This window comes from Apodemus sylvaticus, chromosome 2 (assembly GCF_947179515.1).
Source record: "Apodemus sylvaticus chromosome 2, mApoSyl1.1, whole genome shotgun sequence".
Lineage (NCBI taxonomy): Eukaryota > Metazoa > Chordata > Mammalia > Rodentia > Muridae > Apodemus > Apodemus sylvaticus.
The window spans coordinates 68,002,693-68,015,304 of NC_067473.1; the positions used below are offsets into that span (position 1 = coordinate 68,002,693).

At 38.4% G+C, this 12,612-nt stretch overlaps 1 protein-coding gene across 2 annotated transcripts in view; it reads right to left on the reverse strand.

The window, feature by feature from the left end:
* The window catches only part of Tpk1 (thiamin pyrophosphokinase 1), a 370,262-nt gene that overhangs the window by 63,051 nt on the left and 294,599 nt on the right, over positions 1-12,612 (reverse strand). The gene's annotated exons all lie outside the window — the stretch shown is intronic.

Below are 12,612 nucleotides of genomic sequence, written 5' to 3' on the forward strand. Positions count from 1 at the left end.
ACATGTATTTCACCCACTTCTTCCTTCAAACTGGGCACACAGTCAGAGAAAGGGGCTTAAGGGATCTAGACAGAATAGTACAATTTAAAGATACATGACCCTTAGAGAGACTTAATATATTCTTGAAAATTCATGGAAATGAAAATTTATATCTTTTTAGAGGAACAAGGGAAAACCTTAAGACCTGAAAAGCCAAAATAAATCAATAAATCAATTAACAGACAGACAGACAGACAGGTAGACAGACAGACAGATAGATGAGGTGGGATTGAGAAAGCTTAGTTTGTACACATTAGAAAATAATATAGATTGTCCATTCTATGGCACTGGCCATAAACTATGAATAACCTGTAAGACAATGGGTCTAAGAACATGAATCATATGATTTTATTGGATTGAGGTGTTGACCGTACTTCCTGATGATAGACTTTCTAGATATGTGAAAGTCTTGCATTTAATGGAAAAGATTTTTAGATATATAGAATATACCATGATGAACAGGGTTCCTTTGAAGATATTAGATGTGTTGGCTCTCTGAAGAACATAATAGCTGGTCACATTATTCCAGAAAATGGATATAATTTCAGATTTACTTCAGATACTGTCAGATTCTATCCCAGGAGCTCCCTGATGTAGCCTCTCTGGGTTTGGTCTACGTCTCCTAATGACGCCTTGTGGTTTGTGACCCCCTATGGAAGGACACATATCACATATTTATATTATAATCCCTAACAGTAGCAAAATTGACATTACGAAGTAGCAACAAAATAATTTTAAGGACAGGGGTCACCACAATATGAGGAACTGAATAAAAGGTTTGTAGCGTTAAGAAGGTTGAGGACCACATCATCCTTGTTAGTAGAGGAGAAAGGGAGTAAACCAGATGGCACAAAGAGCCAGCTGTGATTGTTTGATGGTCATGTTACATTAGACATGTTTTTGTAGACAGTTCATTTGATAAAAATTTTACTCAGCAACATTTCTAAGTCAGGTACTCTAGCCAAAGGGATAATTTATATACAAAGCAGATGGAAGATTATATCCCACAAATCTCTGTGCTCACAGGAGCAGTTAAGAGGGCAAAGATAGGAAGATACATGTGACAATCAGTGACATTCACATGTTCTTAAAAGTGTAATGAGTCTCAAGAACACAAACAAACAAAAAAGGCTCAGACCAGGCCAAATGAAGATGGATATTTTGTTGTTCACAAGAGTGTGGGAAAAATATAGTTATTGACTTCTGGGTAACAAATTGGTTTGCAGTTTGCTAAAGAACACTGACTGGCATAACAAAGTTACCCCACCTCACTTATTGATAAATATGCATGTCATTTGTCATGCTATTGTTCTGCCTTTAGAAATTAAATTATGTATATATGCCTAAGTGTGTGTGTGTGTGTGTGTGTGTAAAGGCACAAAAGTGCCATGGCACACATGTGCATGACAGAGACCATCTTCAGAGACTGGACCTCATCTTCCACTTGTGCATGTCAGGTATTTTTGCCTATGAGCTTTGTGGCACTACCCTATATCTACCTCCCATTTTGTTATAGAAATGCTGGGTTATAGACATGGGCTATTACCAGCCTTATGTGGGTCCTAGGATCCAAATTCACATGTCCATGCTTGTGCAATAAGTGATTTAATCACAGACATAGACATCAATAGACTTCTCCATGTGCATATATCTTATAACCAATATGGTTCTATAAAAAGGTCTAATAGTATACTTTCTGTGTGTTCCAAGCCTATATAAAACATCTCTCAAATACTCTAAAAATACTCTAACAGATAAAAACAGGATCTGTTCTTTTTACAAAATAATATTTCCATTTCTTCATTGAGATAGCATGCTTGCATGCAATATATTTTGATCATAATTACCTCACAACTTCATTTCCCAATTCTGACCAAAAATTTCCTTCCCAACTTCTTATCCTGTTTTTTTTAAACAAACAATACAGAACAAAAGACCATCATCACCACCAACAAAAAACAACCAAAACACTCTAGAACGAAAAGCAAACACACCCAAGAGGATCAGATGGCATAAAGTAATCAAAGCCAGTGTTGAAATCAATAAATTAGAATCAAAGAATATAAAGCAATATAACGAACAAAGTAATATAAAGAATCAACAAAACCAAGAATTGCTTAATTGAAAATAGAAAAAAAAAAGGAAAAAAAAAAAAAGAGAGAGACAGACATACTCTTAGCTAAAGTAACTAAAAGGCAGAGAAAGTACCAAATAAACAAAGTTAGATATGAAAGGGGGGACAGAACAACAGACACCAAAGAAATCCAGAGAATCATTAGGTCTTATATCAAAAAACCTGTATTTCACAAAATTGGAAAATCTAAGTGAAATGGACAATTTTCTTGATAGATACCATTTACCAATGTTAAATCAAGATTAGGTAAGCAATTTAAATAGTTCTATGACTCCTAAGGAAATAGAAGCAGTCATTTAAAAAAATCTCCTAACCAAAGAAGCCCACAACTAGATGGTTTTAGTTCAGAATTCTACCAGAATTTCAAGGAAGAGCTAATACCAATACCTTTCAAATTATTCTGCAAAATAGAAACAAAAGGAACACTGCCAAATTCATTTTATGAGGCAAAAGTTACCCTGATACCTAAACCACACAATTTTCAACCACCTAAGAGAATTTCAAACCAATCTCCCTTATGAACATTGATGCAAAAATATTTAATAAAATTGAATTTAAAAACAGAACAGATAAAAATATCCACCATGAACAAGTAGTTTCATAGTTCAACATATAAAAATCCATCCATGTAATCAACCATATAAACAAAATAAAAAAAAAACCAGAAGATCATCCCATTAGATGCTATAAAAAGCCTCTGACAAAATCCAATACCACTTTATGATAAAAGTCTTGGAGAGATACAGGGTGCACATCTAAACTCAATAAAGGTTATATACAGAAAATAGAGACCTGATATACAACATCTACAAAGAACTCAAGAAACTAAATAACCCATTTTTAAAATGGGCTATATCTAAACAGAGACGTATCAACAGAGGAATGTCTAATGGCTGAGAAACAATTAAAGAAATGTTCAACATCCTTAGTCATCAGAGAAAGGCTTATCAAAATGACCATGTTACACTCATTAGAAGGGCTAAGATGACTCAATTGACTGCACATGCTGGTGAGGATGTAGAGCAAGGAGTACACTTCTCCATTGCTGGTAGGAATGCAAACTTGTATAATCACACAGGAAATCAATTTGGTGGATCCTCACAAAATGGGAAAGAGTTCTACCTCAATCCCCAGCTATACCACTCACTCCCGATTGTAGACCCGAAAGATGCTCCACCGTACCTCAATGACACTTGCTCAACTGTGTTCACAGAAACTTTATTCATGATATTTTTATGTTTAAAAACTATAATATACTATTTATATAATATTGTTTAATATACATGTTCTGTCTTCATATGCACCTGCATGTCATAAGATGGGATCACATCCCTTTATAGATGGTCATGAGCCATCATCATATAGGTGCTTGGAATTGATATCAGGACCTCTGGAAGAGCAAGCAGTGTCCTTAACTGCTAAGCCATCTCACCAGTCCAGCAGATGGTTTGTATATATTTGTAATAAATAAAAGATATTATTTATTCATAATAGCCAGAAAGTGGAAACACTCTAGATGTCCCTCAACTGAAGAATGGATAAAGATAATGCTGTACAATTACACAATGGAATATTACTCAGCTACTAAAAACAATGGCATCAGGAAATTTTCAGGCAAATGGATGTAACTAGAAAAGATCATCCTTAATGAGGTAATCCAGACCCAGCAATACATACTTAGTATGCACTCATTCATAAGTGGATATAGGCCATAAAATACAGAATAACCATGTTACAATTCACAGACCCAAAGAAACTACAAAGGAGGGCACAAGGGAGGACACTTGAATCTTGAAAGGGAAATAAAATAGACATTGGGGTGGATGGAGGGAGGAAACTGGGTGATGGAGAGGTTTGTAAGGGGAGCAGGAGGAATCAAGTTGGGGGAGGACAGAGGGCCAGAGAACTGGGAAAGAGAACTGGAAACTGTAGAGGAGGGGAAGGAATCTCTGAAATGAACTAGAAACCTACAACAGTAGAAACTTCTAGGACTCTATAAGGGTGACTCTAGCTAAGACTCCTAGCAATGGGGTATATAGAGCCTGAAATCTCTTGTAACCAGAAAACACTTCCAATAGAGAACTGGGATACCAACCTAGCCACAAAACCTTAGACCCACAATTTGTCCTGCCTACAAGATGTGCAGGCATAAAGATGGATAAAAAATTGCAGGAATGGCCAACTAGTGACTGGTCCAGCTTGATACCCATGCAATGAGAGGGAGCCCACCCCTGATACAATGATATTCTGCTATACTTCCAGAAAGGTACTTAGCATAACTCATGCAAGAGGCTTTAACTAGCAACAGTTGCAGAGACCCACGGCCAAATGTTGGGTGGAGCCTGGGGAATTCTATGGAAGAGGAAGACAAAGGATTGAAGGAGCCAGAGAAGTTAAGGATACCACAAGAAAACATACAAAACCAACTAATCTGGGCCCATAGGGGCCTACAGAGCCTGAACCACCAGAGAGCGTGAATGGATGGACCCAGGCCCTCTGGATACATGTAACAGTTGTGCAGCTTGGTCTTCATTTGGGACTCCTAACAGCAGGAGCAGGACCTGTCTCTGACTCTTACCTGCCTTTGGATCCCTTTCCTCTAACTGGGCTGCCTTGCCTAGTCACAGGGGAAGAATATAAGGCTAGACCTACCTGTAACTTGATATGCCAAGGTGAGTTGAAATCCATAGGAGGCTTCACCTTCTATGAGGAAAAAGGGAGGGGCATGGAGGGACATGAGGTGAGAGGTAGGGGTTGGGAGGAGAGGAGGAAAGGGAATCTATGATTGAGATGTAAAGTAAATGCCTAAATTAAAAAGAGAACATTCACAGAATCCAGTTTTTTTAAAAAAATATATTATATTATTGATTTATTTTTATTCATATGAGTACACTGTAGCTGTCTTCAGACACACATGAGAAGAGGACATCACATCGCATTACGGATGGTTGTGAGCCACCATGTGGTTGCTAGGAATTGAACTCAGGACATCTGGAAGAGCAGACAGTGCTTTAAACCGATGAGCCATCTCTCCAGCCCCAGAATCCAATTATTGATGCCCCTGTGCACATGGTTGCAGTGCGGTCCATTGGAACATGCAACTCACTTGTGGCTGTATCTCTAAAGAAAAAAAAAAAAGATTCTCTCTTCCTAGCCATTATTAACTGCCAATATCTCCTCCTCAGCCATCACTACTGGGACTCTGACTGGCTTCATTTTATGTGTGTATTTAAAATGCTGCTGCTTTTTCTGGGTTTACAAAGAGTGCTTAAAATATCTATTAAGGGAAACCTACCAACTCTAATCTCTTTGCATCTCATTCAAATTGTTAGTCCCCCTTTCCAGTGATGGCTTCCTCCTAGAAGCCTGTATGATTTTCCCTCTTACTGTGCAGTTTCATGTCTGTCTGTCCTTCAACACATGATCTATTCTCTTGTTCACCTGGAAATCTAGCAGTTTCCCAAGGATAATTACCACTTGAGAAGTTAGTCCTTCCAGTTGACTGTGCTAAGGAAATGAGTAAGGACTAAATATAAATAGCAAGGGCTGCTTTGATAAGCAGCTCCATTGTCAATCAATGTCAGTTAGGGATCAGTATTATAAAGATTTTATTAAGTAGGACTGGGAGTATAATCTAAGAATCTGTAAACAATGTAAAACAGCTGTGTCTGGTGAGCAAAGTAAACAACACAATGTGAACATCAAGACAATGTTTATACTGATACAATGTAGCTAATGAGAAGAGAGGATAAAAACAGGATAGTAAGGGCAGCGACCCTAACCAGCAGTTCTGAGCGCTGGCTCCTGCTCCCTTCTTATCTGTTACCCCAATAAGCACCTCTGCCTAGAGGCTGTATGTGAGAACCTAGCTGGAACTGAGATTAGGAAGGTGGACACCTCTTGGCTGTGTACAAGTGGGCTGTCCAGCCCATCCTTCCCTGTGCCTCACCCAGTTTCCAACTAAAAGCTGTCAAAATCCCCTTATCTAGCAGTTCTAATGGTTCTTTATTTCCTTAGGACAGGCCACAACCATCAGTATAGAAGCTCCAATTGATCTATCTCTTCCTGCTTCTTTCCTTTGTAGTCTTCTATCTGTGGATCTACAGAAAATGTCTCTCTAAAACTCACCCGTTCTGTTCCATGAATTTCATTTTGCAAACTCAAGAGAAAAAGATCTGAAGGCCACTGGCTCAGGGTAGTTTGAGTGGGTGAGTTTTCTAGTACCATAGCCCTGTGAGCCAAGATCACCAAGAGCTGAGAGAGGCTTCCTTACTCTCAAACATACTGTCTTAGTCAGGGTTTCTATTCCTGCACAAACATCATGACCAAGAAGCAAGTTGGGAAGGAAAGGGTTTATTCTGCTTATACTTCCACATTGCTGTTCATCACCAAAGAAAGTCAGGACTGGAACTCAAGCAGGTCAAGATGCAGGAGCTGATGCAGAGGCCATGGAGGGATGTTTCTTCCTGGCTTGCTTCCCCTGGCTTGCTCAGCCTGCTCTCTTATTGAAGCCCATAATACCACCCCAGAGATGGGACCACCCACAGGGTCCCCACCCCCACCCCCTTGAGCACTAATTGAGAAAATGCCCCACAGCTGGGTCTCATGGAGACACTTCCCCAACTGAATCTCCTTTCTCTGTGATAACTCCAGCCTGTGTCAAGTTGACACACAAAACCAGCCAGGCCACATAACCCAGTATCTTCACATAATTAATGCCCCACAGGAAATAGCAAAGTAGATTGAGGGATTTTGTTTCTATGTTTTTACTAGGAAAATATTACATGTTTCAGGAATAAAAAAAATGAGAAAATTGTTTTCATTATTTATTTATTTATTTGGATGATTGTGATACTTGCCCTCAAGTGTGAGTGTGTGTGTGTGTGTGTGTGTGTGTGTCTGAAGTTAAGGAATGTGTTACACCTTGACTCATGCTTAGACTAGTAAAGCAAACACACATACACACATACATACATGTATGTGTATACATCACTTTAAAGTGTATCAATTCCTGGCAGTATAATTTAGAATTTACATCCTTAGAATTCAACCTATCCCTTATTATCCTAATTGCTTTTGTGGTTTTTGGGTAATGAACTTCTGCTTCATTACCTTTTGTCATAGTGCCATTGACTTTGTCTCATTACGGAATTCATGTAGGTAAAATGCACTTGCTCATTTAAAAGGTTGTTAATTACTAAGTTACACATGGCATTAGTGTAGATAACTAGGAGTAGACCCGTATGGGCATCTGATCCAAGGACAATGCACTGTTAGTAAAGGAATAGGAAGCACGCATGGAGGATGATAATACCTGCAATAGATCCTGAAAGGTTGGCATGATTAAGAATCCAAAATAAAAAAGAATGCTTCACTTGATAAGGAACAGTGTGGTTTGTGTACAGTGTGATTTAAATTGGCAAAACATATTCTAGCAAGACCAGGGATAACGTCATGTGATATGAGGGGAGAGTGATGGAGACATAATGCTGAATGTCAAATGGTTTAAGAGGCTCCTAGGAAAACAAAGCAGTTCAGTTATTCCATTAGGATAAAATACACAGAATAATGCAAGAGATGGAAAAGATTTCGAAATGACTTAATCCATTTCCTCTTTTCAGACAGTAGTGGATGGTGGGGAAAGTGATGGTGGTGGTTTATATTCATATTAGAATTACAGGAAAATCAAATATGATGAGAAGGCTGCCAGGGCCACCCCAGTCTTTATTCTCTTAGTCCTATAATCAAAAAGTCAGACTTCCCACCATGTAACTTTTGTAATGGGTATGCCCATACAGATGAACCCCATGTATTTAGTTCCTACTGTCATCAATGCAGTGGGAAACTAAGACACCTTTGTCCTTATAGAGAAACTGCCTTTGGTAGGACACAAGTTGGTGGAACTAGGTCTCATTTTTCACATTTCTTAACTGTTTGCCAAATTTAACTTGCCCACAACTCGTATTTTCTATCTGGGATGACATGTCACTTATACTCTGCAAGTTAGTAATTTTCTAAATAGGTAAATAAAATTGCTTAACAATTTTATCTGGTTAAAAACAAACCAAATCAAACCAAAACAGAACAGAACAAAAGAGAACAGAACAACACAACACAACCCAGAAAGTAAATTAGATGGCTTAGGAGATAAAGGTACCTGTTGGGTCTGAGTAGCATCCTCCAAATTCACAAGTGGAGGGCAACAATGACTCCACAAGCTTGTCCTTGGACCTTTACATTTCTCTCTCTCTCTCTCTCTCTCTCTCTCTCTCTCTCTCTCTCTCACACACACACACACACACACACACACACATACACACACACACACACAGACACACACACACACACACACCACACCACACTAAATAAATAAATCAGAATGCTTGTCTATTTGATAATTTAAATAAGTAATCCCTCAAGACACATATGTATAGGAAACCCAAACATTATTGAGGGATGAAAGAGATAAGTTGTTATTTCAAGATGGACTGTTAGATGTAAAGATAATTAGCACATCCTGGTTTTCAGTGCTCAAAGCCATCATTAAACAGTGAACTAAGTCACAAATAACTTACACAGAAAAGAAACATACATGGCAGCGTGAATCCCCAACAGCTCCCAGAGAGGTCCCCAACTCTCATCTTGTCTCAGCTTCTCTAAGTTTGGAATGCTACCACAAAAGACACTAGGGAAGAAAGCAAGCGCCTGGCTTTTATTATCTGGGTGCATTCCTTCTCTGTGGGTTCACCAGTTCTCAAAATAAAGAAAGCCTTAGTAGTCACCCACTAGTTCTTGGTGTGACAAGAATTGACGTGCCTTCATAGTACTGTCGAAGTCACTGCTGCTGGTGTCAGAACTGGAGCCCTGTTGCCATCTTTCTTTCATATCAGTAACTGAAGTAAACAACTATATGCTTCCTTTTTTTTTTTTTCTGTTACATTTCAAGGAAATCTCAAGGTAGGAATAACAGAGATGGCAAGTTCTTCTAAACTGATCTCTAGACATGAATTTTTGTCAGTAGGTCTAAAGTGCTGAAAATATGTCATTTTGCTGCCTTATAATCTTGAAGTCAGAGATTGTTGTGTTCTTTAGTTGGTTTAATTAGACACTTGTCTCGAGAGGGAAGAAAGTTCTTTGCAATTCTTTGCTGTTTTCCATTAGCTTAAGAATTTATCTGTTCTATATGTAATCTTTACTGTGATTACTCTTTGGAATATAGAAAAATACATTTTATGATTATAAAAAATTTTCTTTACAAAAACTTTGGTTGTATGCATGCATAGGCCCACTCAAACTTGTGCAAACACATTTTCTTAGGTAAAGGAACCTCTGCTTGGGTTTGCAGGGCTGGCAATCCACCTGCTTATCTTTTATTTAAACCCAGTGTTCTCCAAATATTTTCAGATTTCCTTTATTAACTATTTCATCTCAAACAACCTAGAGATTATAGTAGCAGCTCCCTGCTGAGAAAGTCACCTGTAGAAGACAATGCAGCCAAACTATCCTAGCTACAAAACCCTCTTTGAACAGGTTAGTTTTCTTCATGAATGCAGGATGTATCTTTTCCCCTTGAATTCTTAGTACAATTTCCTTGAGAAGCACGATGAATGACAACATTTGCTTTATAACCATTCCAGAAACAAGCTGTCACAGTGAGTTTAAGTTCTGTGTAAGTTAGTGTACAATCCTCAGACTGCTGGTCTATACGCTAGAAGATCAACCAGTGGAAAGACTATCCTAGCCAATGCCTACATGATTTTAATGGCTGAAGTATTTCTTCTCTATCTTATTTGTTTTGAGCCTGCCCAATTTGGGGGAAAATTCCTCTTTGAAAAGGACTTTGAGATAGGCTCTTTCATACTATTCAAAGCTTAAGGAAATAGACAAGATAATGAATAGTGATTATTGATCATATGTACACAGAGGACTAAGTTATACAGACTTGAACAGTCCATCCAATATTTTGCTTTAAATTTTCATCTATAAAATGTGGATAATGATATTCCCTCCATATAAATATCAAGCTTGACTTAATGACTGAGTTTAGAAAAAGGATGGGCCAGGATATGTGACAGAGCTATTCAGAATACAGGGCTTATTATTTGGGACTAGAAGAAAATTATACCCACTGTGCTGTTCCCACAGCAAAGTTTATTCACAGCACTTCTTGATTCTTTCTCTACAATTCACATAATCATGAAAGTTATTGCTTTGTTGTCTGGATATATTAACTGGATGGCTGAGTGCACAAGGCCCACATCTGAATCAGTGCAAAAATGAAACGTGGAGGAGGGAAAATAGAAAGGGACTCTTGAGCTTCCACTGGAGTCATACTCATCCGTCAACCTGCCCACATAAATACTGCGAAATCAACTCCGTTAAACAGGTTGGGAGGCGAGCTTGAGTTATAATAGTGTTCCTGAATGCAGGTCAATGAAAACCTGGCATACACACAAACTCCCATTTATCATATTCTCTGCAAATGCCCACTAATTGTTTTCATATTTTAATGGCAAGAATCAAGCACAAAAATGTATGTTGTCAGACTGTTGGACATTTTCTAAGAATAACACAGGATGCTATGGCATATAGTAAATTATTGTTGGTTCTTTGTGCTCTCAGCAGAATCACAAAAGGGTAAGGTCTTAAAAAAGAAAAACCATTCAAGTCTGGTTCAAGTTCTAAAACACAGAAAATAGTACTGCAACCAAGAGAAGTTAGTGTGTGTGTTCACATGCACACGTGCGTGTGTGTACACTTAGTTCTGTTTAGTTTTATATGCTTGAAAAGGTAATTTTCTTATAACCACAGTATTTAAAAACCTTTTAGACTACTTAAGAGTTGAAAAACCAAGAAAATTTGTAAAAATAAATTATGTTCTTTTATTTTTGACAACAGTATACAAAATATCTAAAAAAATATTGGTTTCCAGGAGTAAAATCCTTCTAAAATGCCAATTTCAGAACTCATTCAAAGTGGAAATTTGATTATCAACAGTCCCTCACAGACAAAAATCTGTGTACTTAATATGAAAATCCAAGCTTGTATCTTAGTACAATCATGCACATGTGGAGTAAAGTGACATTTGTCTAAGCAGCTCCCAGATTGCTGCTACATGGTGTGCATGGGATACATGAATCAAATGATTGTCAGTAGAGTGGTATTTAAGCAACTTCCATTTCCTGAGATTCTAATGATACATGCATATGAGGTTAACAAGAGAAAGCCAAGCCTTCTGCCTCCTGCTTCTTTACATCACCCACCAGACTGCTGCCTATCTTGAGTAGAAAGCACCAGTCTCTGCCATAAAAACAGCCTCCAAGGCTAATCAAGATCAAGGACAAGTGACACTGTACTAAGAAAATGGTTAAATCCACGAGTGGGTGGAGCTATAGCTTTGGTCTAAGGGATTCTTTATGCATCCCAAGAATTAGATTATACATTCAGCTAAACCTAAATATGAGCTTCCAGTAAAAGAAATCAGACTGAATGGGAGTTGGGACTCTCATCGAGTGAACCATGGCCACGAGATCAATTTTTTTTTTAATCCTTAGTCTTTGGCACTAGTGCCTAAAAGTCATGTTGAATAACAACATTGAGATAGATTTTCCAAAGAATATGAATAATCCTTAATGCCTATCTTCAGAGTAATAGTGAAAAGGTAGTGGCAAACTTCTTTGGGATTCCTAATGTATACTGAATTAATGATGTTATTTTAGAACATTATGAAGTCCACTGATTAGGAATCTAATATTGCAGGTTGAACTGACAGCCCATACTCAACATTTAATTACTATCTCTGGACCCTCAGCCTATGGTACTTATATAATGAGGATCACCACAGGTGCAATTAAGTTAAATACCTTGAGGCGATATTAACCTGGGATATCTAGGTAATTCTCCAATCATCAAAGATCCCTTAAAAGAGGGAGCCTGAAGAGTTAATATCAGAGAAAAGGTGACCTGACCACCATGTTTACCCCTTTAGACTATCACTCCGTTCTGTGTGAGGACTGGAGGGAAACTTCTTTCCAGTGGACAGTGGTCACTGCAGAGATTCACCGCAGTGCTCAGCCCCAAATACAAGATAATAATCAGACACTCATACCACTTTCTCTAAGGGTCAGGGAACATCTGCAGGAGACACAGACTCACCACAAAGGTCTGAATCAAGGGATGGCATATAGTGTAGATATTTCTTTCAAAATGAAATGTTCTCTCCTGAAGTGAGTTGGAAAGTGCCAAAGATCCAAGAAGCCCAGCACACAAGAGGATTAGGAAACACACAAATGAAGGCTTACGAGGCTCTCTCTGCACAACCAATGGACAGGAGCTTCCTTACTGAAGCTGCCTGAAGCCAAGGAAACTCAGGTGATACAGCTTTTGTGGTGATACCCCACCCACAGTGGGGCTGGCTTTTGTTGTGAGGCAGCTGTCCT